The sequence below is a fragment of the Zalophus californianus genome, chromosome 14 (genome assembly GCF_009762305.2).
Source record: "Zalophus californianus isolate mZalCal1 chromosome 14, mZalCal1.pri.v2, whole genome shotgun sequence".
NCBI lineage: Eukaryota > Metazoa > Chordata > Mammalia > Carnivora > Otariidae > Zalophus > Zalophus californianus.
In genome coordinates, this window is record NC_045608.1 from 38759830 (window position 1) to 38785276 (window position 25447).

The window sequence follows — 25447 nt, forward strand, 5'->3', positions numbered from 1 at the left end:
AAGACATTAAGGGTTGAGATCAAATAATATTAGTAATTTTTACTGCTCTATCAAGGGCTTCTTTCTTTCTCCTTCCTTCCTTCCTTCCTTCCTCCCTTCCTTCCTCCCTCCCTCCCTCCCTCCCTCCCTCCTTCCCTCCCTCCCTCCCTTCCTTTCTTTCTTTCTTTTCACTACAAGTGCATTGCATTGCATTGAAGAACACAGCTGCTAGGACAGTTTTGTCCCACTACCTGGACTTGTTCTAAAAGGCCAGCAGTTTGAGCCACTATTGTTTTTGCACCCTCAGCGCAAAGGTCCACACTGTTAAAAGGGTAAATAACATCTCAGTATTATTAGGAAAATAGTTTGGCTGAAAGTTCTTAGAGACCTCCTGGAGTCTGTGGGCCACACTTTGAGAATCACTTCTGAAGAAATCACAGACTCATAGGTCACTGGATATGCAAGCGATCCCCAAATAGAATCACAGCTTTCGAAGAGGCATGGAGAGATCATGCAGTAAAATTTTACATTTGTCCCACGTTTTCAAGTGGTACGGAGTATGGAGTACTGTTACGGAGTATAGTATTCTCCATACTATATGAATATAATACAAGCTTCCATTTTACAACACTATAGATGAGTATTTTCAGTTAGCTATTTTTCATTCTTAATGCATAAATTAAGTTATACATAAATATTAATATACATAAAGTACATAAATAAATATACACAAATATACATAAAGTTCCTTATCCATGCATTTTTTTTAGAGGGGTGGGGGGGGGAGAGGGAGAGAGAGAATTCCAAGCAAGCTCCACACTCAATGCACAGCCCGATGTGGGGCTCGATCTCACAACCCTGAGATCATGACGTGGGCCGAAATCAAGAGTTGGATGCTTAACTGACTGAGCTACCCAAGCACCCACCTCATCTGTGAATTTAATCTCATCAGCTTTTAAAGAAGACATCCAAATGGCCAACAGACACATGAAAAAATGCTCAACATCGCTTGGTATCAGGGAAATCCAAATCAAAACCTCAATGAGATACCACCTCACACCCATCAGAATGGCTAAAATTAACAAGTCAGGAAACGACAGGTGTTGGCGGGGATGCGGAGAAAGGGGAACCCTCCTACACTGTTGGTGGGAATGCAAGCTGGTGCAACCACTCTGGAAAACAGTATGGAGGTTCCTCAAACAGTTGAAAATAGAGCTACCCTGTGACCCAGCAATTGCACTACTGGGTATTTACCCCAAAGATACAAATGTAGGGATCCGAAGGGGTACGTGCACCCCGTTGTTTATAGCAGCAATGTCCACAGTAGGCAAACTGTGGAAAGAGCCAAGATGTCCATCGACAGATGAATGGATAAAGAAGAAGTGGTATATATACACAAGGGAATATTATGCAGCCATCAAAAGGAATGAGATCTTGCCATTTGCAACGACGTGGATGGAACTGGAGGGTCTTATGCTGAGCGAAATAAGTCAATCAGAGAAAGACATGTATCATATGATCTCACTGATATGAGGAATTCTTAATCTCAGGAAACAAACTGAGGGTTGCTGGAGTGGTGGGGGGGTGGGAGGGATGGGGTGGCTGGGTGATAGACATTGGGGAGGGTATGTGCTATGGTGAGCACTGTAAATTGTACAAGACTGATGAATCACAGATCTGTACTTCTGAAACAAATAATGCAATATATGTTAAGAAAAAAAAAAAAGAAGAAGATAGCAGGAGGGGAAGAATGAAGGGGAATAAATCGGAGGGGGAGACGAACCATGAGAGACGATGGACTCTGAAAAACAAACTGAGGGTTCTAGAGGGGAGGGGGCTGGGGGATGGGTTAGCCTGGTGATGGGTATTAAAGAGGGCACATTCTGCATGGAGCACTGGGTGTTATGCACAAACAGTGAATCATGGAACACTACATCAAAAACTAATGATGTAATGTATGGTGATTAACATAACAATAAAAATTATTTTAAAAAAAATCTCATCAGCTTTTATTCTGTTTTCAGTAGAGATGGAGGTTAGTTAGCCCACTTACTCCGCATAAGATTCCTATTTGTAAAAGTATGTAAAGTCAGTCCTCTCTGCCTTCTCAACTTATTTAATCATATAATCCTTATAGGTTTGCTTTTACAACCATTTGTATCCCCTTTTTGACCCACCAGTCTTTCACATGACCCTTTTTCATGTATATCTATTCTTTTATACTCTATCCCTTTCTCATTAACTTTGCTAACCTAAAATACAACCCACATCTTCCTCCAGCGCCATACCTACAGGCTCTGCCTTAGGAGTATCTAGCTTGCAAACAGCCTTCAACATGGAAAGCTTTTGAACAATGGCCAGCACCATCGTCAAAGCATTGTTATGCACGTAGAGACTGTGTGGAGGAGTATAAGACTAGAATTATGACACACGAGGCAAAGGAGATCAACTACATACTGGACCGGGCTTGTCCAATAAAACTTTCTGCAGTGATGGAAATCTTTCACCTCCGAGCTGTCCCATAGAGTAGCCACAAGCCACATGTGACTTCAGATACTTGAAATGTGACTAGGGTGACTGAAATTTTATTTAGCTTTATTTAATTTGCACTTAAATAGCCGTATATGTGCAGTGGTTACCATATTACACAGCAAAATAATAGACTCTGCTGTGGTAATGAGAATGTTCTAGAGAGTGGAGTCCATGTGATTCTGAGCCCTGAACAACTGTGAAGCAAGAGCCTCTCTCTCCATTACAACCCACATGGGACATGTAACATGTGTAAGAAATAAACTTTGATGTGTTAAGCCATAAGAAATTTGGAATCCTCTTCTTCCTCCAGCATAACTTAGACCTTCCTGACTAAAAAAAGTCCACATCAGAATCACCTGGGCACTCCTCCCAAGTTGGGACCTGAGCACCTGTATTTTTGGTTCAAAAGAGAAGACCTCTCCAGGTGAGCTGGATGCATGTTTGCCTGATGAAGAGCAAGTCTGTAAGCCAACATCGCTGTTACTACAGATACTACGGAAGTGAAGCTTAGAGACACAAAGGTAAATTTCGCAAGGTCATTCGGCTACTAAGTGAGGGAAATGTGATCTGAACTCGCTCTTTCCCTACGCTCTGTCTCCTTTCCTCTGGTTATAAGTGGTGGAGATGGCGGGAGAGAGCAGAGTGATCTGACCTGGCTTCCAAATTGAATTCGTTAATGCTTTTATCCTTATTCTAATACTTTTACAAGTAGCCTTTAATTCCACAGAAACCTCTTTAATCCAAAATACAGTTTTAAGAGTTGCATACACTATGGAATAGGCAAGGAATCTAAGTTCTATTTGTAAGAAAAATCTAATGAAAATTATTGTTATACATTGATGTGTCGTGGTTGTGATACCAAGATAATTGATTCCCATGAATATTTCCAAACAAATTTGGTTCAAAGGCATATCGATGGTCTTAGAGTACATAAGAAAACAATTTATATGGATTGAGAAGACTTTGAATTATTCAACAAATATCGTCATCCTAGGATAAGGGGGTATATCCTTTGAAGCTTGAAGAAACAAACTGAGGATGAATAAAAGTAATTCCACCTTACATAGGAATAGTAAACTTAAGGTTGCATTGTCCCGGGAGGCAAAGGTAGTAAAATCTGCAATTACAATGATGTCATCATATCCCCGGGGAGATGCTTTTTCATGCTGTGGTCCACCAGTAGCTTTGCAATGAGAGGGGATTAGGGGCGCTGACCCCTGCACAGTCCAAAATCCATGTATAACCTTTGACTCCCTTAAAACTTAACTACTAATAGCCTACCGTTGACCAGAAGCCTACCAATGACCCAAACAGTCAATTGACATATATTTTGTATTTTATATGTATTATATACTGTATTCTTACAATATAGTAAAATAGAGAAGAGAAAATGTTATTAAGAAAATCATAAGGAGAAAATACATTTACAGCACTGTAATGTATTTATCCAAAAAAATAGTCTACATGTAAATGGATCCACCGGTGCAAACCTGCGTTGTTGAAGGGTCCTAAACACAAATTGTGTCCCTTTCCCCCAAATCAATACATTAAAGAAATGCAATTAAATCTATCATGCCAACCTATTCTTTTTATGAAGGAGATAATCCCGTAATATACTAATAATGTTGACATGGAAGAATGAAAGTTGAAGCCAGCCAAGAGAAGGAGATGGGGTGCAGCTGGGGATAAGGAGAATCAGCCTCAGGTGCCGGTGTGACTCTTTGGAGGCAGACGCTGAGCCAGTTAGGAGTGCAAGAGGTTCATCTGGGGCGGGGACGGACCGCCTATAAAGGGGAGAAAGCAGGGCTGGCGGGGGGGAGGGGGGGGACGCCTGAGGCCTCAGATCAGATGTGACACCTGGGAAGGAAAGAGCCAGGAGGAGCCACCATTGTCCTGCAGATGCGACAGAGGCCCGACCAGCCCAGCGGAGAGGTCTAGAGCAAAAACGTTACCATCGGTGGCTCTATTGCCGGACTGCAGACGGCAGCAGCGCCTCCTGTCCGCTCACGCAGCCCCTCCCCGCTGAATGGCAAGCTGTTCCTGGGAGGACCTGCGCAAGCACTGTCCCCACCACAGAGAGGGAGGCCACCGGCACCAGATGATGGTCATGCAAGCACGGAAAAGGAGGTCAGTGGCATAGAAGGAGGAGGAAAAATTGCTTCAGTAAATGAGAATTACTATGTGAAAGAAGTCTAACGGTAGGAGAAATGGGTTATTTAATAAACAGTGCTGGCATACGTGGCTGGAAAATAACATAACATAAAAGTGGCCTCCAGCTAAGGCACAGACTGAAATTCGTGCCAGACGCATGAAAGACATAACTGTAATTAATAAAATAATTAAAATATTACAAGAAAATCTATGAAACTCTACCTATACAAGCCAGCAATGAGGAAGAACTTATTATTCAAGACTGGAAACCTAGAAGCTGTTCAAAGAAAAGAAAAAAGGCTGTGAAATATATAAAACCTTTGTTGAGAAAAGATCCCATAAACAGTCACCAGAGCAATAATGCAACAGGAAAATCACTTTTAACTCAGATAAGAGAACTGGCTTATCATATGGGACAACCGTAAGTGAAGAGGCTGATTTCTATAAGCCAGGAATGAGAATCAGTTATACATTTTGTAGCCAAATAATATACCAGCTATTTACATTTTCCATGAGAGCTCAGTGAAGAAATACATACGTCGGGACAAATTCTTTGACCCAAAACTCTTACATGATGCCTAAGGAGAGCATGTTGACCTCTTCCAGTTCCCGATCCTGCTGAACCAGGGGAAGTTGTGAGAAAATCAGACCCTACTTGTGGGGAAAGGCACTCCCCACCATAGGCATACCTGGATGTGTGACCCTTTTATGTAAATGTGGGATTTTTGCATCATGTCCCTAGAGAATATAACAAATACCCCTGCCTAGGAATCCCCCCTAGCCCTGTGGGGAAGTCCTAATCCACCCTAGAAGGTAAGGTCATTTCCTAGATCTGGGACACATGAAAGAATTTAGTCTTCAGGAAATGAAGCCTAGAAAGGTAGGTCTCAAGGAAGTCAGGAAAAAAATCCTTTTTCTTTTCTTTTTTTTTTTTTTTTTAATGTTTTCTACCCCTGGCTATAGAGTCCAGTGGTAGATATGTTTGAAGTGCCCCATGCCTGGTAGATGTAAAGAGGGACTCAGTTATCAGACCTGAGAGGCTCTCGAGTACTAAGCCACCCACGGAAGATGCACGAGGTAGACTTACTAAGATTTGCCAAGATATTTAAGCACGAAGGTTCTTTGCAGCTCCTTCCCATATGTTTTCCCAAGCATTTGGTAAGCATCTCAGCCCTGTCCCTGCTGTGCAAAGCTACTGGTGGACCACAGCATGAAAAAGCATCTCCCCGGGGATATGATGACATCATTGTAATTGCAGATTTTACTACCTTTGCCTCCCGGGACAATGCAACCTTAAGTTTACTATTCCTATGTAAGGTGGAATTACTTTTATTTGTCCTCAGTTTGTTTCTTCAAGCTTCAAAGGATATACCCCCTTATCCTAGGATGACGATATTTGTTGAATAATTCAAAGTCTTCTCAATCCACATAAATTGTTTTTTTATGTACTCTAAGACCATCAATATGCCTTTGAACCAAATTTGTTTGGAAATATTCATGGGAATCAATCATTTTGGTATCACAACCACAGCACATCAATGTATAATGATAATTTTCATTAGATTTTTCTTCCTCTAAAACGTGAAAGAGAAGTAAATCTATCCATATCTGCGATGATTACAATCACAATAGAAATGGTAATTTAATTTCAATATTTACACAAATGCATGAATATTCCTGGTATCATTGGCATGACTTATGAATAGTACATTCTGTGGATGCTAAAAGAATGTGAGGCCTAAAGGCACAATTACATTTTTAATTCTAATATATTTCGGGGAGTTTTAATTTACATTACAGGGAACTGTCTGGTTTTAATCGGACATTGTATAAATTGTTGTAAGGCACTGTGGGAAGGCGGAAAGAAAACGAGATCCAGAATGTCTGAGCCCTGGGCAGGGTTGCACAGTGCCGGGGCCCGAGGCTTTGAAGCCAGCTCTGACCTGAGGTCTGCCATTAATAGACAATTCCCTTTCCTTGGGCAGATCACTTCACCTCTGCTCCTTAAGAGTCCTTATTTGTAAAAGGAGCGCTGAGGTGAAGATTGAGGGAGTTCGTGTGGGCAAAGCACTTGCTCCGTGCGTGGCCCACAGCAGGGTCTCTTCACTACTGGTCCTGGTTCGGCTCCTGGCTGTGTGATGGTCTTAGAAGCAGAGAGGGTTTCTTTCTCCTCTTTGCCTCCTTGGAACTGCGGTATACACTGCCTCGTACACAGCAAGTGCTAAATAAATGTCATTTGAATGAATAGGTTGAGGGATGGATGGGTAGGCGCAGGGCTAGATGGCTAGATGGATGGTTGGTTTGTTTCCTAGGGCTGCCTTAACAAGTATCACGAACTGGGCTGCTTAAAACAATGGAAACGTATTGTCTCACAGTCTGGAGTCCAAAAGTCTGACCTTAAGGTGTTGGCAGGACCGTGCTCCTTCTGAAACTTGGAGCAGAGAATCTTTCACTGTCTCTTCTAGCTTCTGATGGTTGGCTGGCAGGCCCCGGCATTCCTTGGCTAGTCTCTGCCTCATAGGGCGTCCCTCCCCTGCATGTCTGTGTCAGTGCCTCTGTTCTGATAAGGGCACCAGCCCGCCCTAGTCTGGCATTACCCCATCTTAACTAATTACATCTGTATCAGCCCGATTTCCAAATGAGTTCCCTTCACACATCCTGGCACTTAGGATTTCAACATATCTTTTTTTGAGGATACAATTTAACCCATAACGGATGTTTATATAGCAGAGAGGCGAATCCCCTTTAAAAAATACCTTTCTGCAGCCTAAGTAGAATCTACGGTTCAAATATCTTTAAAGTCTTTCTTTTTAAGTAAAGAATAAAAATTAAGTGAGAGGAAAGAAAGTGGAATGAGGTAGAAGCCACATTCCTAAATCTTAAAGGTAGAGTATAATTAGGGAAAAAGAAAGTCCAAAATCCAATTGTAAACTATCCCAGTGAGAGGGATCTCTAGGAAAAGTCCCCTGCGAAATGAGCTTCCAGCAAGAGTTGGAGGATCCAATATAAGCTTTCTCTCTAGACAACCCTCTAGTTACAGATCTTGGTTCTATTGTATCTTTGAAAGTTCACTGCGCTCCATCCGATGTCACTGAAGTTATTGGCAACGGGAATGGAGTGGACTGCATGGCCTCTAACATTTCCTACTTCCTATGTAAGTACTATGCATATACACGAATATTATAAAATATAAAGTTGCCCTTGTTTTTAACTTGCTGCATCATTTTATACTCAATAGGAAACATGCTAGTAGTTATTTTCTTCTTGAATGTCTTGTTCTTAAATTACACACACACACGCACACACACACACACACACGTAATTTTATGCACTTTATTCTTATCTTGATCTTTATAGCCATTCATAATCTAGGCCAACATACAATAGGAGAGTGTGTGAGGCAAGAGAAAGGAACAAAGGCATAGACAGCTGGTGGTGGAGGGAAAACCCTCAAGGCACCTGCCTAACCTCTACCTTTTATAATAATCGTTCAAAGAACCTCTAGTTTGAATTAAAATCTCTGGTGTGAAGTTTTATGTTATTTTTTCTACATCGGCGCTTTGGAGACTATCAGAAAGGTGGACTAATAATTAATAGCACAATGAGAATTTGTCCCATGTGTCCAGAAGGTTCTCCAACGTGGCCCTGATCTCCACACAGGTCAGACATGAATGACAGATTTAGGAGTGCAAGTGTGCCCCCCTAACTTCTCAATGCCCCCTGAAACCAGACCCGGCTAGAAGCACCATACCTTTATCATTTATGCCAATCTGACACTGGAAAATCTGGCACTAAGTAGTCTATTAATTAAAATGAAAAAAAGGGGGGGCACCTGGGTGGCTCAGTCGTTAAGCGTGGGTCATGGTCATGGTCCCAGGGTCCTGGGATTGAGGCCCACATTGGGCTCCCTGCTCTGCTGGGAGTCTGCTTCTCCCTCTCCCACTCCCCCTGCTCGTGTTCCCTCTCTCGCTGTGTCTTTCTCTGTCAGATAAATAAATAAAATCTTTAAAAAAAAGAAAAATTAAAAATGAATTAGCTAAGTGTAAAATACCCTCAGAAATATGGGAACCTTATTATTTCTGCTAACTAAAATAAACTTTAAGTCAAATATGTTTTAAAAAACAATGGAATGTTTCCTAATATGTACTATTGTTTAAACTTAGAATCAGAGACATATATCACTACAAGTCTTTGCCAAAAATTTTAAAAGATGGTTGGAAAATAATTTAAAGTCCATGTTGCCTCTACAATAGCTCCTGAATCTGTGTACTTCTTCCATCCCACCTCCACCGTCCTAGTACAAGTTATCGGGATTGCTCACTGGGAAGTCTGCAGTAGCCCCCTAGGTGGTGTCTCTGTGTCTTCTTTGGGACTCACATGTCATTGCTTTCAAGGTGATCTTTAGAAGGTCAAATCTAATCAAGATTCCCACCATATTGCCTTCATACCCCACTTCTGCTGCTTCTTCCTTCTTCCTTCTCATAAGAATGTGTGCTCAGGGGCGCCTGGGTGGCTCAGTTGGTTAAGCGACTGCCTCCGGCTCAGGTCATGATCCTGGAGTCCCGGGATCGAGTCCCGCATCGGGCTCCCTCTGCTCGGCAGGGAGTCTGCTTCTCCCTCTGACCCTCCCCCCTCTCATGTGCTCTCTCTCATTCTCTCTCTCTTTCAAATAAATAAATAAAATCTTTAAAAAAAAAAGAATGTGTGCTCAGAATCTGCTCTTCTTTATCATCTCAAATGCTGCTTAAACATAAAATCATTCTATAAACAAATATTTGCCTTAGTACTATATGAAAATTTAGAGTAATGCCTGTTAGAGTTCTTTTCAGTTCAAGATTACCATGAAAACGAAAAGACAGATTAAAATAGGTCTTAGGGAAAAGTCTGTGTTGTATACTATATTTTTTAAATTCTGAGAAGCACATTTTTCACATTCTTAAAATCTCTGTAATCAACATGTGTATTACAATTAACGGTGGGTCACAGCTTATTCAGCAAAATGTTTTCTTTCTTAAACTTTCCTAAAGTAATTATTCATCTCACAATCAATGGTGTGCTAAGTAAAATACAATACCTACTTTTTGAGGTCCCAGTGAGTTTTATTGTACCGTCATAAACTTCTAACTCAACTAACATCAGTTTTTTTTTGCATACATAATCAGATCAACAACTATTTGTTATTATCTACCATGCATAAGATACTGCTACAGGTTAGGTACTCTTGGAGATAAAAGTCATTCGTTCATTTATTCAGCAAGTATATATAAATATTTACTATATGGTAGATTTTGTTATATACATAGTGGTGCATGGTGATTTAGGTAGGTAAGATCTCTATCTTCATGGAGCTTATAATCTGGTATGAGAGAGAGTAAAGAGGTAAACAGCACATATAAAAATAGTAATGACAAATTATAAATATTGCTATGAAGGAATTCTATATTACTTTTCAAAAAAAAAAGTTTTATGGATCAATTATCTTTCTGTCTTTCCTGGCCCTGAACACATTTCCTCAGTGGCCCAGCGGCATTTCTGGATAAATCTTTGAAGGCAACATTCCCAGAAATAGTTCAATACAATCTGAAGCTTAGAAATGTTTCTGAGAATTCTCTCTGGAAACAAATCTACTTCTTCCTGTTGCTACATTTTCTTATTCCGAAAATATGTTTAATTATGGATATTCTGCATTCATGCTTCTAATGCTTTCATAACATAAGTATGAGAATCAAACAATAAGTCAATAATTTTTAACTTTCTGTTTTTATTGCTCTAGGTTACAATTTAGAAATCAGAACATATTTAGATTATATATTACCTCTGCATCAAATGTAAATGTGATACGTGTCCTACTTACAGAGAACTTTTGGGGTTACTTCATCAGAGATGGTGTACAACAACTTCTGGTCTTTAAGTGACCGTGTCCTAAACTGTACTTATAAGGTTACCTCCAATTTTTTTGTATTGTGGTAAAATAAACATAACAAGATACACCAGTTTAACCGTCTTTAAGTGCAACCATCACCATTATCTATCTCCAGAACTTTTCCATCATTCTAAACAGAAACACTCCCCATTGAGAAATAATTCTGCATTCCCTCCCTTGCCTTCCACCTTCTGGGAACCACCATTATCCTTTCTTCTCTATAAATTTGACTACTTTAGGTAGCTCATATAAGTGGAATCAGACAGTACTTGCCCTTTTGTGACTGGCTTCTTACACTTAGCATAATGTCCTTAAGTTTCATCCATGTCGTAGCCTGTGTTAGAATTTCCTTCCCTTTAATGACCGAATAATATTCCACTGTACCATATTTTTGTTTATCTGCCCATCTATTGATGTGGACTTGGGTTACTTTGAAATTTTGGCTATTGTGAATAATGCTGTTATGAACGTGGTTATACAAATATCTCTTTGAGAGCCTGCTTTCAAATCTTTTGAGTATATAACCAAAAGCAGAAGTTTTGTTGGATCATCTGATAATTTTGTTTTTAATTTTTTGATGACACACCATACTGTTTGCCATAGTGGATACACCATTTTACATTCCTACCAATAGTGCACAAGGGTTCCAGTTTTTCCATGTCCTCAACCACACTTGATATTTTCTGTTTGTTTGTTGTTGTCTTAGATAATGGTCATCCTGATGGGTAAAGTGGTACCTGATTGTAGTGTTGATTTGCATTTCCCTAAAGATTAGTGATGTTGAACATCTTTCCATGTGCTTATTGGCCATTTGGATGTATTTGGAAACACTCGAGTCCTTTCCCTATTTTTCGGTCTGGTTGTTTGATTTTTTGTTGATGTTGAGTTATATCCATTCTTTATATATTCTGGGTATTAGCCCCTTATTAGAGATGTGATTTGTAAATATTTTCTCCCATTCTGTGGGTTGTCTTTTCTCCTTGTTTTAGTATTCTCTGATGCACAAAAGTTTTTTTATTTTTGATGAAGTCCCATTTATCTACTTTCCCTTTTGTTGCCCATGCTTTTGATGTTTATCCAAGAATTCACTCCTAAATCCAATGACATGCGGCTTTCCCTTATGTCTTTTTTTCTAAGGGTTTTATAGTTATAGATCCTACATTTAGGTCTTTAATCCATTTTGAGTTAATTTTTGCACATGTTATAAAGTGAGAGACCAACTTTGTTCAATTACATATGAATATCATTTTCCCAACATTTGTTAAGAAGATAGTCTTTTCCGCATTAAATAGTCTTGACATCCATGTTGAAAATCATTTGACCATATATGTGAGGATTTATTTCTGAGCTCTCCAGTCTATTCCACTGGTCGTCACATCGTCTTTATGCCAGTACTACAGTATTTTGATTACTGTAGCTTTGTAATAAGTTGTGAAATTAGGAAGGATGGGACATCCAACTTTGTTCTTTTTCAAGATTGTTTGGTCTCTGGGGCACCTGGGTGGCTCAGGCGTTAAGCCAACTAAGTCATTAAGTCGACCTCTGCCTTTGGTTCGGGTCATGATCCCAGGGTCCTGGGATCGAGCCCCGCATCGGGCTCCCTGCTCTGCGGGAAGCCTGCTTCTCCCTCTCCCACTCCCCCTGCTTGTGTTCCCTCTCTCGCTGTGTCTCTCTCTGTCAAATAAATAAAATCTTTAAAATAAATAAAGATTGTTTGGTCTCTTCAGAGTCCTTTGAGATTTCACATAAATTTTAGGATGGATTTTTCTGTTTCTTCAAAAAATGTTACTAGGAATTTAGTAGGGGTTGCACTGAATTTGTAGATCACTTTGGGTAGTATTAACATCTTAACAATATTAAATTTTCCAACTCATGAACTCAGGATGTTCTTCCGTTTCTTTTTGTTTTCTTTAACATATCAGCAATGTTTCATATTTTTCAGGGTATAAGATTTCTGCCTCCTTGGTAAAGTTTATTCGGAAAGGTTTTTTTTAAAGGATTATAAATGCGATTATTTTCTTACTTTTCTTTTTGGATTATTCATTGTCAGTATATAGAGGTACAACCCATTTGCCTGAAGTTTTTTACGAAATTCTACCCAATACACTAGTTCACCCTCTCATCCCTTCTCTTCCAGGCCTACTGGTCGGCTGTGCCACAGAGAGACCATAGCAGTGGGAAACACCTTTACTACGGAAGTCGCTTCGAATATAATCATGTCATATTTTACAGACTGTTTTCTTTTATCAACCCCACTTCATGTCATGTTTTACTTTATGTTATTGGAAGACATGAAGACAAAGACATAAAAATGCACCTTTGGGCCTTTGTGACTTCACCATTGGACTACATACAAATGTCTATGTAACAGTATTTCTTAATATGAGTTTGGCCCCCACTAAATCATTTTCACCCCCTGTGCCACATTCTTTATCAGTAGCATTCTTGTTCCTTTGATGAAGGGCAGAGGTCAAGGTGAATTTCATTTTTCACTTAACTAGAAACTTTAACGTGACGTGACATTTTTCATTTACACCTGTCATTGGAAACTATAAACCCAACACTTAAATGGAGCAGTTGTGGCATCACCTGTGGCATCAAGCTAAAAGATATCATCAGAAGCAGCTTGCCATTTTCAAGGGTCCAGAAAGGCACTCAAACACTTTTGTTTTTGCTCTAATACGATTTTCTTTTGAGCTTGACATATGTACTACAGATAAAATCTTGTATAACTTGATATTTTCCTTTGGACTATAACCTCTAGGTGACAGTCAATATTACTGAATAAATGATTCCATACAGGAATATTGCATAACTCATCCTGTGACATTTTTGAGCATGAGTTGTCATTTTTCTGGGACGATTTGTTATTGAACAAATTAGATTTCCTGAGAACATGGCCATTCCTTTTTTTTCTGAAATAGTAAAACACTTGCCTAACTTGCCTTAGGTAGCTTTGCAAACCTCCACTACATTTTCTTCATTTTCCTCAAATCTCACAAGTTATTAGGTCTAAGAGCTTGAATGAGAATTGTCCAGAGTAAACTCAGAAGCTCTAGGGTCCTAAAGCAATATTTTTTCTGAGAGATATTTGGCCACATCTGCAGATGACCCGGTCTTTGCTGGGTGTCACAGTTCTTTTTTCAAGATTTTTTATTTATTTGATAGAGAGAGAGACAGTGAGAGAGGGAACACAAGCAGGGCGAGTAGGAGAGGAAGAAGCAGCCTTCCCACTGAGCAGGAGCATGATGTGGGGCTCAATCCCAGGACCCTGGGATCATGACCTGAGCCGAAGGCAGACGCTTAATGACTGAGCCACCCAGGCGCCCCATGGGTGTCACAGTTCTTAAGACCTCCTGTATCCTATAGCCATAGTAAAGAGGCTCTTAGGAGCTCCTGAGCAGTACATGGATTTAGGAAGTCGCATCATTTATGTCAAGGTTCACTGCTACCTCTCAGGAAGGAGTATGACTAAAAAAGTCATTTGGGAGCTATTGAATAATTCAGTAAATCACAGCTCTGACTTTGAAGTATGACTTTGCCGGAATCAGATCGGGATGTAGGAAAGAAAGACAAGGCAGACTTCTACACAGGTAAATAGCAATTCACTCTGAGCCCTGAACCACACAGGGGGTGAAAATGGCCAGGTAAACCAGCAGATTGACACCTTCTTCACATCATCAGAGTGTGACCCTACCTCCACGGTCTCTAATCTTCAAACATGGCAAGAGGGAGAAGGTTGCTAGGTGCAATGGGGTGGTGAAGCATACTGTTTTCTGGCTATTAGAGGAAAAAGGGTCTGGCCTTGGATGATCGTCCCCTGCCCCTCATTGGTGGTTGCTTGGGATTTTCCTACCATCTTCTTCTAGAGTCTCATCTGTTGTCAAGGAGGAGAGGCACAAGGGATATGAAGTATGTGACCCATGTACCCAGTACATGGTTCTGGTTCATTTAAAAAGTGCAATTTTGAGAAATCCAAACCAAGGTGAAGAGAATTTCAGTCATTTTATAAGGCAAGCTATTGTCTTTGAAATAATTGATCTATAGAAATGATCAAATTAGACCCTGCCAGATTATTCCTTAAAACACATTTAAAAATTAAATACTGTATTAATGAAATGGAAATCCCTTTATAGCAAGAACAGTTACTACAAGCTGGCCTGTTCAGAATGGTCTTCAATGACTTCCGGTAGTCAGTGGGAATTCAGCCATGCCTAACTTATCAAAAGGAGGATACTTGCCTGGAGTTAGTTTCTCCTTTGCTATCAGAATTCAAGAATGAAACCACAATAGCAAGAAATGGGGATACTTGTCGACCAGGTAAAACTGTGATTTACTTGAGGTTGTGGCCAAGAAAAAAATTGTGCCAATTGTCTAAAGCAGATATGTACGGGATAAAAGCAGAGGTATAATCAGATGGAACAAAGAGTAAAATACAAGTAAATTTGGAATAATGCTTGTGTTTGAGTTTTTCCTAGACCGGCCTTATTGGCACCACAAGAGCTTTTGTTATTTCCAGCTCTTTTCATATTTCCCAGATGCAGTGATCTCATTTAGCCACTGAGTCCACAGCAGGGAGAGGAGTCAGGCAGTAACAGTCTGGCATCCCCTTCACACCTGCCCCATGGGCCTCCTTCTGGGTCTCTGCTGCAGAATCCCCAGGAAGCTCTCTGGATAGAAAAGCCCAGGGTAGGGCCAGTCTGCTCTGCAATTAAGCAGACCATATTCCTCAGGGAAATTCTGGTGGAGAGTAGAGCGACAGAGTCCGTCCGAGGAAGAAAGGTATTTGATACGCCAGGGGCACTGGAACAAAAGGCCCGCTGTGGAAGGAGTCTGTAGGCGTGCTGACAACACGGACGCCATCTTTGGCTTTCCGTCTTGTCCATGCCCACACAGTGACCTCCCACGGGGCTCCATGTTCCAGGCCCCTGGGAGGCTCACGGGTGCCCTGACTGGAATGCGGGAAGGCTTGTTCTCCCCTAAAGTGGTGCACAGAAGGTACCACGTAAGATAACTAGTAAAGATGGCAGGCGCACAGATGGTGCCACTTTAGAAGCTACCCTTTGACCTCACCACCATGCCCCTTGCTCTATGCCAGCTGGGAATTAAGGTCCAGACGAGGTGGAGAATAGCTGCATAGCACTTGCATCATCCCCCGGGGGCCCACCGTCCAGCCCAGCCTGCCTGATCCTCTCGTCGGTAAGTTACCCTGAATGAAACTGTGTAGACAGTTTTGGAAGGTGTTTGGGACAGGTGTGGAGGGTCTTCCTTTGTATTTTGGTCTTAAAGTGCCTTCTTGATCTGGAGGATACGTACTGTCCCTCCATCTTCTAACAGGGTCCTTGCTCACTGGAGCCTGGGCCACCTGTGGACTTAATGTGACTACAGAGGCACGTGTCCTTCCCCCCTTTGATGCTGGTAGAGCAGTAATGCTGGTATCAGAAATAGCAGTAACGCTCCCCAAGTGGCTGTAGCAATTTACGATGCACTCACCATGCCAGGCACGGTCATAAATACTAGAAATACAAAGATGAATACCATAATTTTTGCACTCCAGGAAGTCGTTGTCTCCTGGAGAGCTAAACATAAAATACAATAGAGGCTGGATTGGATAAACGGTAAAAAGAACAACAACAGGAATAAAAAAGAAGGAAGGACAGGAGTGATCATGGGGTGGACAGGAAGAAGTTGAGGGAAAGCATTATAATGGAAGTCGTGCTTGAGGTAGCTCTGGAAAGGTAAGTAGAAACCTTCCCAAACACCCTGGAAAAAGAAAAGCCACGGAAGAGCCTGGCTAGTTTGAAAAGGCCTGAGGAGTTCTATGTTGCTGGAGCAGAAGCTTGATTGGCCAAGAGGAGAGGGAGGGGCAGGAACCAGAACTCGGAAAGTCTTCTAGATTGTGCTGACCAATTTGCCCTGACCTGGCACGCACTGGAGTGTCATTAAAGGGTTTTAGGCAGGGGGAAATGATCTCATTTGCATCTTAAAAATTGATGGTGGTGTGGTGTGTGAATGGCGAATTGGAAACAGACAAGACTGGCATTAAGGAGGTCAGCTGGGAGAATAGGCACTGACCCATTTAAGCCACGGGGAGGCTTGTGGTTACAGAGGTGCAAGTGCGGGAATAAAGGAGGAAAGATGTCTAGGCAGTATATCACCACATCTCAGGACATAGGAGGCTATTGCCACCAGTAATAGTTTCAGTGGAGGGTATGAATGGGGGGAGGGGGCAGGGCGTTGGAAGGCAGTGGGCAAAGAACGACAAAATTAACTCAGGAAATTTGCCTTGGCTTTCACACTTCCCACTCGGAGCCCAGCTGCTCCGCTGCTTCCTCTCTCGCGCCTTTCAGCCCACTGTTGCCCTACTGGCCTCCACCCTCACCATTCGTCCAGACTGCTTCTGCCAAGGTCATCGCACCTCGTCTTGCTAAAGCAATCCTGCTCACTCTCTAGTGCCTCTCTGCAGCACTTGACACCCCTGAAATCTCCCTCCTTAAAATACTGTGTTCTCTTAGCTGCCACAACACCCACTCTTCTTGTTTCTTCCCCATTTCTTCAGGTGCTTTTCCGAATTCTTTGTACACTCCCTCTTCTCTGCCTAGATCCTTAAGGTTTATCCTAGGCCTCTTTTCTTATTTTTTTAATTAATTTTTTCCAGATGTATTGAGATAAAATTGACCTATAACATGTATACAACGTGATGATCTGACACATGGATGTATTATGAAATGATTACCACAAGGTTAGTTAACACCTCCATCATCCCACATAATTACCATTTTGAGTGTGTGCTGAGAACATCTAAGGTCTACGCAGCAACTTTCTAGTATGTAACACAATATTAGCTGTAGTCACCGTGCTGTAACTTACATCCCCAGAACTGACTCATCTTGTAACTGGACTTTTGTATACTTTGACCAATACCTCCCCATTTCCCCCAGTCCCCAACCACTGGCAACCACCAGTCTATCCTCTGTTTCTATGAATTCTGCTTTTTTAGATCCCCCATATAGGTGAAATCATACAATATGTTGTCTTTTTCTGTTCGGCTTATTTCACTTAGCATAACACTTTAAGGACCATCCATGTTGTTACAAATAGCAGAATTTCCTCGTTTTTGTGTCTGAATAGTAGTATCCCGTTGTATATACACATAGCACATTTGCTTTATCCATTCATCTGTCAGTGGACGCTTAGGTTGTTTCCATGTGTTGGCTATTGTAAATAATGCGGCAATAAACATGGGAGAGGAGGTACCTCTTTGATACCTTTGCATTTCATTTCCTTTCATTTCCTTCATTACCCAAAAGTGGGATTGCTGGATCTTCCGATAGTTCCGTTCTGAAGTTTTTGAGGAAACTTCATACAGTTTTCCATAATGGCTGCGCCAATTTACATTCCCACAAGGGAATGCATGAGGGTTCCTTTTTCCCATAACCTCACCACCTCTTGCTGTCTCTTATCTTTTTTTATAATATCCATTCTAACAGGTATAAGGAAATATCTCATTTTGGCTTTGACTTGCATTTCTCTGATGATGAGTGATATCAAGCATCTATTCATGTACCTTCTGGTTATTTTGATGTCTTCTTTGGAAAAATGTCTGTTCAGTTCCTCTGCCCATGTTTTAATCAGATTGTTTGCTTTTTTTTTGCTATTGTATAAGTTCTCTTATATGTTGGATATTTAACTCCTCATGAGATAAATGGCTTGCAAATATTTCCTCCATTCTGTGGGTTGGCTTTACATTTTGTAGAACCTGTGCATAAGCTTTAATTTGATGTAGTCCCACTTACTAATTTTTGCTTTTATTGCCTTTGCTTTTGGTATCGTATCCAAAAAAATCATTGCCAACACCCTTGGAAAGGAGCTTTTTCGCTATATTTTCTTCTAGGAGTTTTGTAGTTTCAGATCTAATGTTTCAGTCTTGAGTCCATTTTGAGTCAATTTATGTGAGTGTTGTAAAATAGGGGTCCAGTTTCATTCTTTTGCACATAATTATCCAATTTTTCCAATACCATCCATTGAAGAGACTGTCCTTTCCCCATTGAACATCCTTGGGTCCCTCGTAAATATTATTTGACCACATGTACAAGCGTTTATTTCTGGATTCTTGATTTTGTTTCCTTAGTCTGTGTCTGTTCTTAATGCCAATACCATACTGTTTTGATTATTAAAGCTTTGTAACATATTTTGAAATCGGGTAGTGTGATGCTTCCACTTTTATTCTTGCTCAAGATTGCTTTGGCTCTTCAGGGTCTTTTGTGGCTCCATACAAATTTTAGGATTGTTTCTTCTATTCCTTTGGAATATTAATAGAAATCACCTTGAATCCATATGCAGTTTTATGTGGTACAGTAGTCCCCTCTTTCCATGATTTCCCTTTCTGCAGTTTCAGTTGCCCACAGTCAACCATGGTCCAGAAGTACATGGTCCTCCCGATGTATCGTTAGATGGTCAATAGTGTAGCCTACACTACATCACAGTGCGTACCTCACTCACCTCCCTTCATCTCCTCGCACAGGCTTTTCTCATCTCACATCTTCACAAGAAGAAGGGTGAGTACAGTACAACCAGATATTTTGCAAGAGACAGAGACTACATTCATATAGTTTTATTAGTATATTATTAAAATTGTTCTATGCTATTACTTCTTATTGTTGTTAATCTCTTACAGTATCTGATCTATAAATTAAACTTTATCATAGGTTTGTATATATGGGAAAATATAGTATATATAGGTTTGGTACCATCCACGGTTTCAGGCCTCCACTGGGGGTGTTGGAACATATCCCCCACAGATAAGGGGGGACAACTTTCTGGATATTCAAACAATATCAATTTTTCTGATCCATGAACATGAGCTATCTTTCCCTTTATTTTGTATTTCTTTGATTTCTTTCATCAAAGTCGTACAGTTTCAGCATACAGAGTTTTCACTCTTTGGTTAGAATTATTCCTAAGTATTTTATGTTTTATTTCTTTTTCAGATAGTTTGTCTTTAGTATATAAAAACACAACTCTGGGGCACCTGGGTGGCTCAGTCCGTTAAGCATCTGCCTTCAGCTCAGGTCATAATCTTGGGGTCCGGGGATCAAGCCCCACATTGGGCTCCTTGATCAGCGGGGAGCCTGCTTCTCGCTCTTCCTCTCTCTCTGCCTCTAATTCCACTTGTGCTCTCTCGCTCTCTCTCTCTCAAATAAATAAATAATATCTTTAAAAAAAAGCCATGCAACTCATTTTTGTACATTGACTTTATATCTTTCATCTTTACTGAATTAGTTTATTAGTTCTACTAATTTTTTGTTTTTGTTTTCATTTTTGTTTTGGTGGAGTCCTTAGGATTTTCTATATGTGAGATTATACCACCCAAAAACAGAGACAATTTTATTTCTTCCTTTCTGGTTTGGATACCTTTTATTCTTTTCTTTCCCACCACCGCCCCCCCCCCCTTTTTGCCTAACTTTTCAGGCTAGGACTCCCGGTAATATTTTGAATAAGAGTGGTAAGAGTGAGCATCGTTGTCTTGATTTCCTGATCTTAGAGGAAAACTTTTTAACCTTCTACCACTAAGTATGATGTTTACTGTGGGCTTGTCCTATGCGGCCTTTATTATGTTGAGGTATTTTCCTTCTATACCAATTTGTTGAGAATTTTTATTGTGAAAGGATGTTGAAATTTATCAAATGCTTTTTTTCTACATCTGTTGAGATGATTGTGACTTTTATCTTTCAGTCTATTAATATGGAATATCACATTGACTGATTTGTAGATAAATGTTGAATCATCCTTGCATCCCAGGGATAAGTCCCACTTGACCATAGTGTATGATCCTTTTAATGTGCTATTGAATTCTCTTTGTTAATATTTTGCTGAGAATTTTTGCATTGGTATTCATCAGAGATGAATGTAGTTTTCTTTTCTTGTAGTGTCCTTGTCTGGCTTTGATGTCAGTACAAAGCTTGCCTTGCAAAGTGAGTTTGGGAATGCTTCCTTCTCTTCTATTTTTGGGAAGAGTTTGAGAAGGATTAGTGTTAATTTTTTAAATGTTTGGTGAATTCACCAATGAAACCATCTGGTCCTGGGTTTTCTTTTTTGGGGGTGGTTTTTGATTATGAATTCAATCTCCTTGTTATTGGTCTGTTCAGATTTAGTGTTTCTTTGTGATTCAGTCTTGGTAGGTTGTATATTTCTGGGAATTTATTCATTTCTGCAAGGCTATCCAATTTGTTGGTGTGGAAGTTTTCATAGTAATCTGCTATGATCCTTTGTATTTCTGAGGTATCATTTTTAACGTCGCCTCTTTCATTTCTCATGTTATTTATTTGCGTCCTCATTCTTGGTCTTTAAAGATTTGCCAATTTTGTTTCTATTTTTAAACAACCAGTTCTTACTTTCATTGACCTTTTCAATTGCTGTTCTGGTCTCTGTTTCATTTATTTCTGCTCTGATCTTTATTTGCTTCCTTCTGCTAACTTTGGACTTTGTTTGTTCTTTGTCTACTTTCCTGAGGGGTAAATTTAAGTTGTTCATTTGAGATTTTTCTTTTTTCCTTAATGTAGGCATTTATCACTATAAATTTCCCTCTTGTAGTTGCTTTTGCTGCATCCCATAAGTTTTGGTGTGTTGTATTTCCATTTTCATTTATTTCAAGATATTTTCAATTTCTCTTTTGATTACTTCTTTGACCCATTGGTTGATCAGGAGTGTGTTGTTTAATTTTCATATATTTGTGAATTTTCCAGTTTTCCTCCCATTACTGATTTCTAGTTTCATACCATTGTGGTAATAAAAGATACATAGTATAATTTCAGTCTTCTTAAATCTGCTAAGACTTGTTTAGACATAACATATGATCTATCCTCAAGATGTTCTGTGTGCAGTCAAGAAGAATGTGTGTTTTGCTGTTGGTGGTGGAATGTTCTGTATATGTCTGTTATATCCATTGGTCTAAAGTCTAGTTCAAACCCGCCATTTCTTTAATAGTTTTCTGTCTGGATGATCTGTCCATTGTGTAAGTAGGGTCTTGAAGTCCCCTACTAGTGTAATGTTGTCTATTTCTTCTTTTATATATATTTGCTTAATATATTTAGATGCTCCAATGTTAAATACATATATATTTGCAGTTGTTATATCTTCTTGATGAATTGCCCCTTTATCATTATATAATGACCATATAGTCATTATGTATATTATATATACATATAATAATAATATAATTAATATATATATTAAGTAATCTCTATGCCCAACATGGGGCTTGAACTCATGACCCCAAGATCAAGAGGCACATGCTCTACTGAGTCAGCCAGGCACCCCTTCTTTGTCTCTTATTACAGCTTTTGAGTTAAAATCTATTTGCCTGGAAAAACTATAGCTATCCCTGACCTCTTTTGTTTCCACTTGCTTAGAATATCTTTTTCTAAACCCTTACTTTTAGCCTATGTGTATCCTTAAAGCTGACATGAGTCTTTTGTAGGCATCGTATAGTTGAGTCTTTGTTTTTTTTAATTTATTCATTCACTTATGCTTTTTTAATGGGAGAGTATAATATATTTAGAGTAATTATTGATAGATAAGGACTTACTAATGCTTTCTTCTTAATTATTTTCTGGATGTTTTGTAGTTCTTCCATTTGTTGACTCACTATCTTCCTTTATAAAGGAATTGATGATTCTGTGAATTGTTGATTTTCCATAGTGATATACTTTGATTCCACTCTCTTTATCATTTATGTATCTACTGTAGGTGTTTGCTTTGTCATTACCATGAGGCTTATATAAAACATTTTATCATAGTCTATTTTATGCTGATAACTCAACTTTAATCACACACAAAAACTGTATTCTTTTACTCCACCCCCCCATATTTTATGTTTTTGACATGATAATTTACCCCTTTTATATTGTGTATTCATTAACAAATTACTGTAGCTATAGTTATTTTTAATACTTTTGTCTTTTAACTTTTCTACTAGAGTTAAGTGGTTAACACACCATCATGTTACAGTATTAAATTATTCTGAATTTGACTTTATACTTACCTTTACCAGTGTGTGGTATATTTTTGTATGTTTTCATTTTACTAATTAGCATCCTTTCACTTCCTTTTTTTTGAAGATTTTATTTATTTGACAGAGAGAGAGCACAAGCAGGAGGAGCGGCAGGCAGAGGGAGAGGGAGAGGGAGAGGGAGGCTCCCCACTGAGCAGGGACCCGATGCAGGGCTCAATCCCAGGACCCCGGGATCATGACCTGAGCCGAAGGCAGATGCCTAACCAACTGAGCCCCCCAGGTGCCCCAAACATCCTTTCACTTCTGCTTGAAGAATCCTTTCAGCATTTCTTGTAGGGCAAGTCTAGTGGTAATGAACTCCCTCAGCTTTTGTTTCTCTAGGAATATCTTTTTCTCTCCTTCATTTGTGAAAGACAAATTTGCTGGACGAAGTATTCTTGGTTGGCAAGGTTTCTTTCAGTCCTTTGAATATATTATCCCACTTTCTTTTGGCCTGTAAGATTTCTGCTGAGAAATCCACTGATAGCCTTATGTGGAGGGGTTTTTTTTTTTTTTTTTTTGTAACTGACAAGATTTTTTTCTCTTACTGCTTTTTTTTTTCTCTTACTGCTTTTTAGATGTTCTCTTTATTTAGATTTTTGACAGTTCTATTATAATGTGTCTCAGAGAAGAGCTTGTTTGGGGACCTGTGAACTTCTAGAACTGGGATAGCCATATCTGTTCCTACATTTGGAAAGTTTTCAGCCATTATTTCTTTAGATAAGCTTGCTGCTCCCTTCCCTCTCTCTTCTTCTGAGACGTCAATAATTCATAGATTGTGTCCCTTCATGGTATCCCATAGTTTACATTCTTTTTCATTTTTTTTCCCTCTGACCGGATAATTTCAAAGGTCCTATCTTCAACTTCAGTGATTCTTTCTTCTACTTGCTCCATTGTGATATTGATCCTCACTATTGCATTTTTCATTTCATTCATTGTATTCTTCAGCTCCAGAATTTGTTTGGTTGTTTTATAGTTCCTATCTGTTTGTTAAACTTTTTATTTTGCATATTCTGGATTTCATTGAATTGCCTTCCTGTGTTTTCTTACAGCTCACTGAGTGTCTTTGAAACAGCTATTTTGACTTCTTCATTGGGTAAATCACAGATCTTAGGTCTGGATTGTCTACTGGAAAATTATTATGATCCTTTGGTAGTGTCACATTACTTAGATTTGTCATTTTCCTTGAAGTCTTGCATTTGAAATAGTAGTCACTCCTTCCAGTCTCCACTGACTGCCCTCACTGCCTATAATATTTCTTATGAAACTAAGAAATCCCTTATTCATCATCAAAGAATCCCACACAACATTGCTTCTGGTCAGAAAAAGCAATCTGCAGCATGAGAAGAGCAATGATGAAATTCACTGGTCTTACAATATAGCCTATTACTGAGAAGCATCTAGTCTGGAGTGCCATTGGATAGCTTCCTAAAGATTCACTCTGGTGCAAGGAAAAGATAACATTCTATGAGATGGGACATTATCATATGCAATATGATTTGAGGCGGCACGCAATATATGATGCATTTCTCTAATTGCCATAATATACAGGTCTGGAAATAAAGAGGTAGTAGGATTAGCTCTTCTTATTATTAAACTTAATAACCCACTCCCAGAATTTTTGCTTCTATTTCTTATACATTTGGCTCTGGTTTAAAGGTTTCACTTCCCAAGGAAGGGATGCTTCCACCAGGAGACATGATAAAGAACACATTGGGTAAGAAGTAGAAACTACTGTCTGGCCATTTCAGGGTCCTCATGTCCCTGAACCAACAAAAACTAGTTGGGGAAATTGATTCTGATAACCATGCATGTGAAAAGTTGGTTTCTATTATAAAATGGCATCAGAGAATAATATATGGGAGCGAGAAGATTTTCCTGGGGCATCTCTTACTATTTCCCTGTCCATAAATAAAAGTTAACACAAAACTGCAACCCAGCAAAGACAAAACCATTAGGAACTCAGGCCCTTCAGTAATGAAACATCAGATTCCTCTGTCAAATAAAAATTCCCAACTTGGTGGCTGAGGGCCCAGAAACTGTGGGGTTGGAAGTAGAAAAATGAAGTTACAAGTTATTGACAAAGGCTTGCAACCAGTAATAGAAATGAAGATTATAGCAGCCTTGCATATTTTTTCCTTGCTTCTTATGTATGAATTTGCATATTTTAAATATTTTTTCCATCATCCTTCTTTTCTGTATTACTTGGTATAAAGAATTTTCATGGTTGTTAACTTTACAATTTAGTCTTTTTGTGATAGAATATTCAGGTGGGGTTGTAAATGAGCTGGGAAAGCAATTAACAATACTTAGAGATGCATATGCAGCTGGTGGGATTTTATGTCTCTCTTTTTGGGATGTAAGTGATGTCATAGTCTGCTCACAGTGCTATAACAAATACCACAGACTGGGTGATTTAAACTGGAAATATTAATTTTCTCACAGTTCTGAAGGCCAGAAGTCCATGATCAAGGTGTCAGAAAATTCTATTTATTGTTAGTGCTCTCTTTCTGGTTTGTAGGTGGCTGCCTTTCACTATGTCCTCACATGGCCTTTCCTTGGGTGCATGCCTGGGGAGAGAGAATCTCTTTCTCTTCTTAAAAGGTCACCAGTCCTATCAGATTAGGGCTCCACTCTTAAGACTTTTTTTAACCTTAATTACCTCCTAAAGATCCTATCTCCAAATATGGTTGCACTGGGAGCTAGCGTTTTAATATATGAATTTTGAGGAGACAGAATTCAGTTCATAGCAAGTAAACATTTTCATTTGTACAAAGAGCATCTTTTTGGGAAGAAGCATGAAAGTGTTA

General features: G+C 39.6%; 1 protein-coding gene and 1 long non-coding RNA gene across 3 annotated transcripts in view; one reads left to right on the forward strand and one right to left on the reverse strand.

The window, feature by feature from the left end:
• LOC113912558 overlaps window positions 1–25447 on the reverse strand; it is an 84575-nt gene that overhangs the window by 18617 nt on the left and 40511 nt on the right. The gene's annotated exons all lie outside the window — the stretch shown is intronic.
• LOC113912559 lies at window positions 4351–13390 on the forward strand. The gene is made up of 3 exons (XR_003516877.1): window positions 4351–4638; window positions 7730–7816; window positions 12723–13390. It is a non-coding gene; the product is annotated as an uncharacterized LOC113912559 (long non-coding RNA).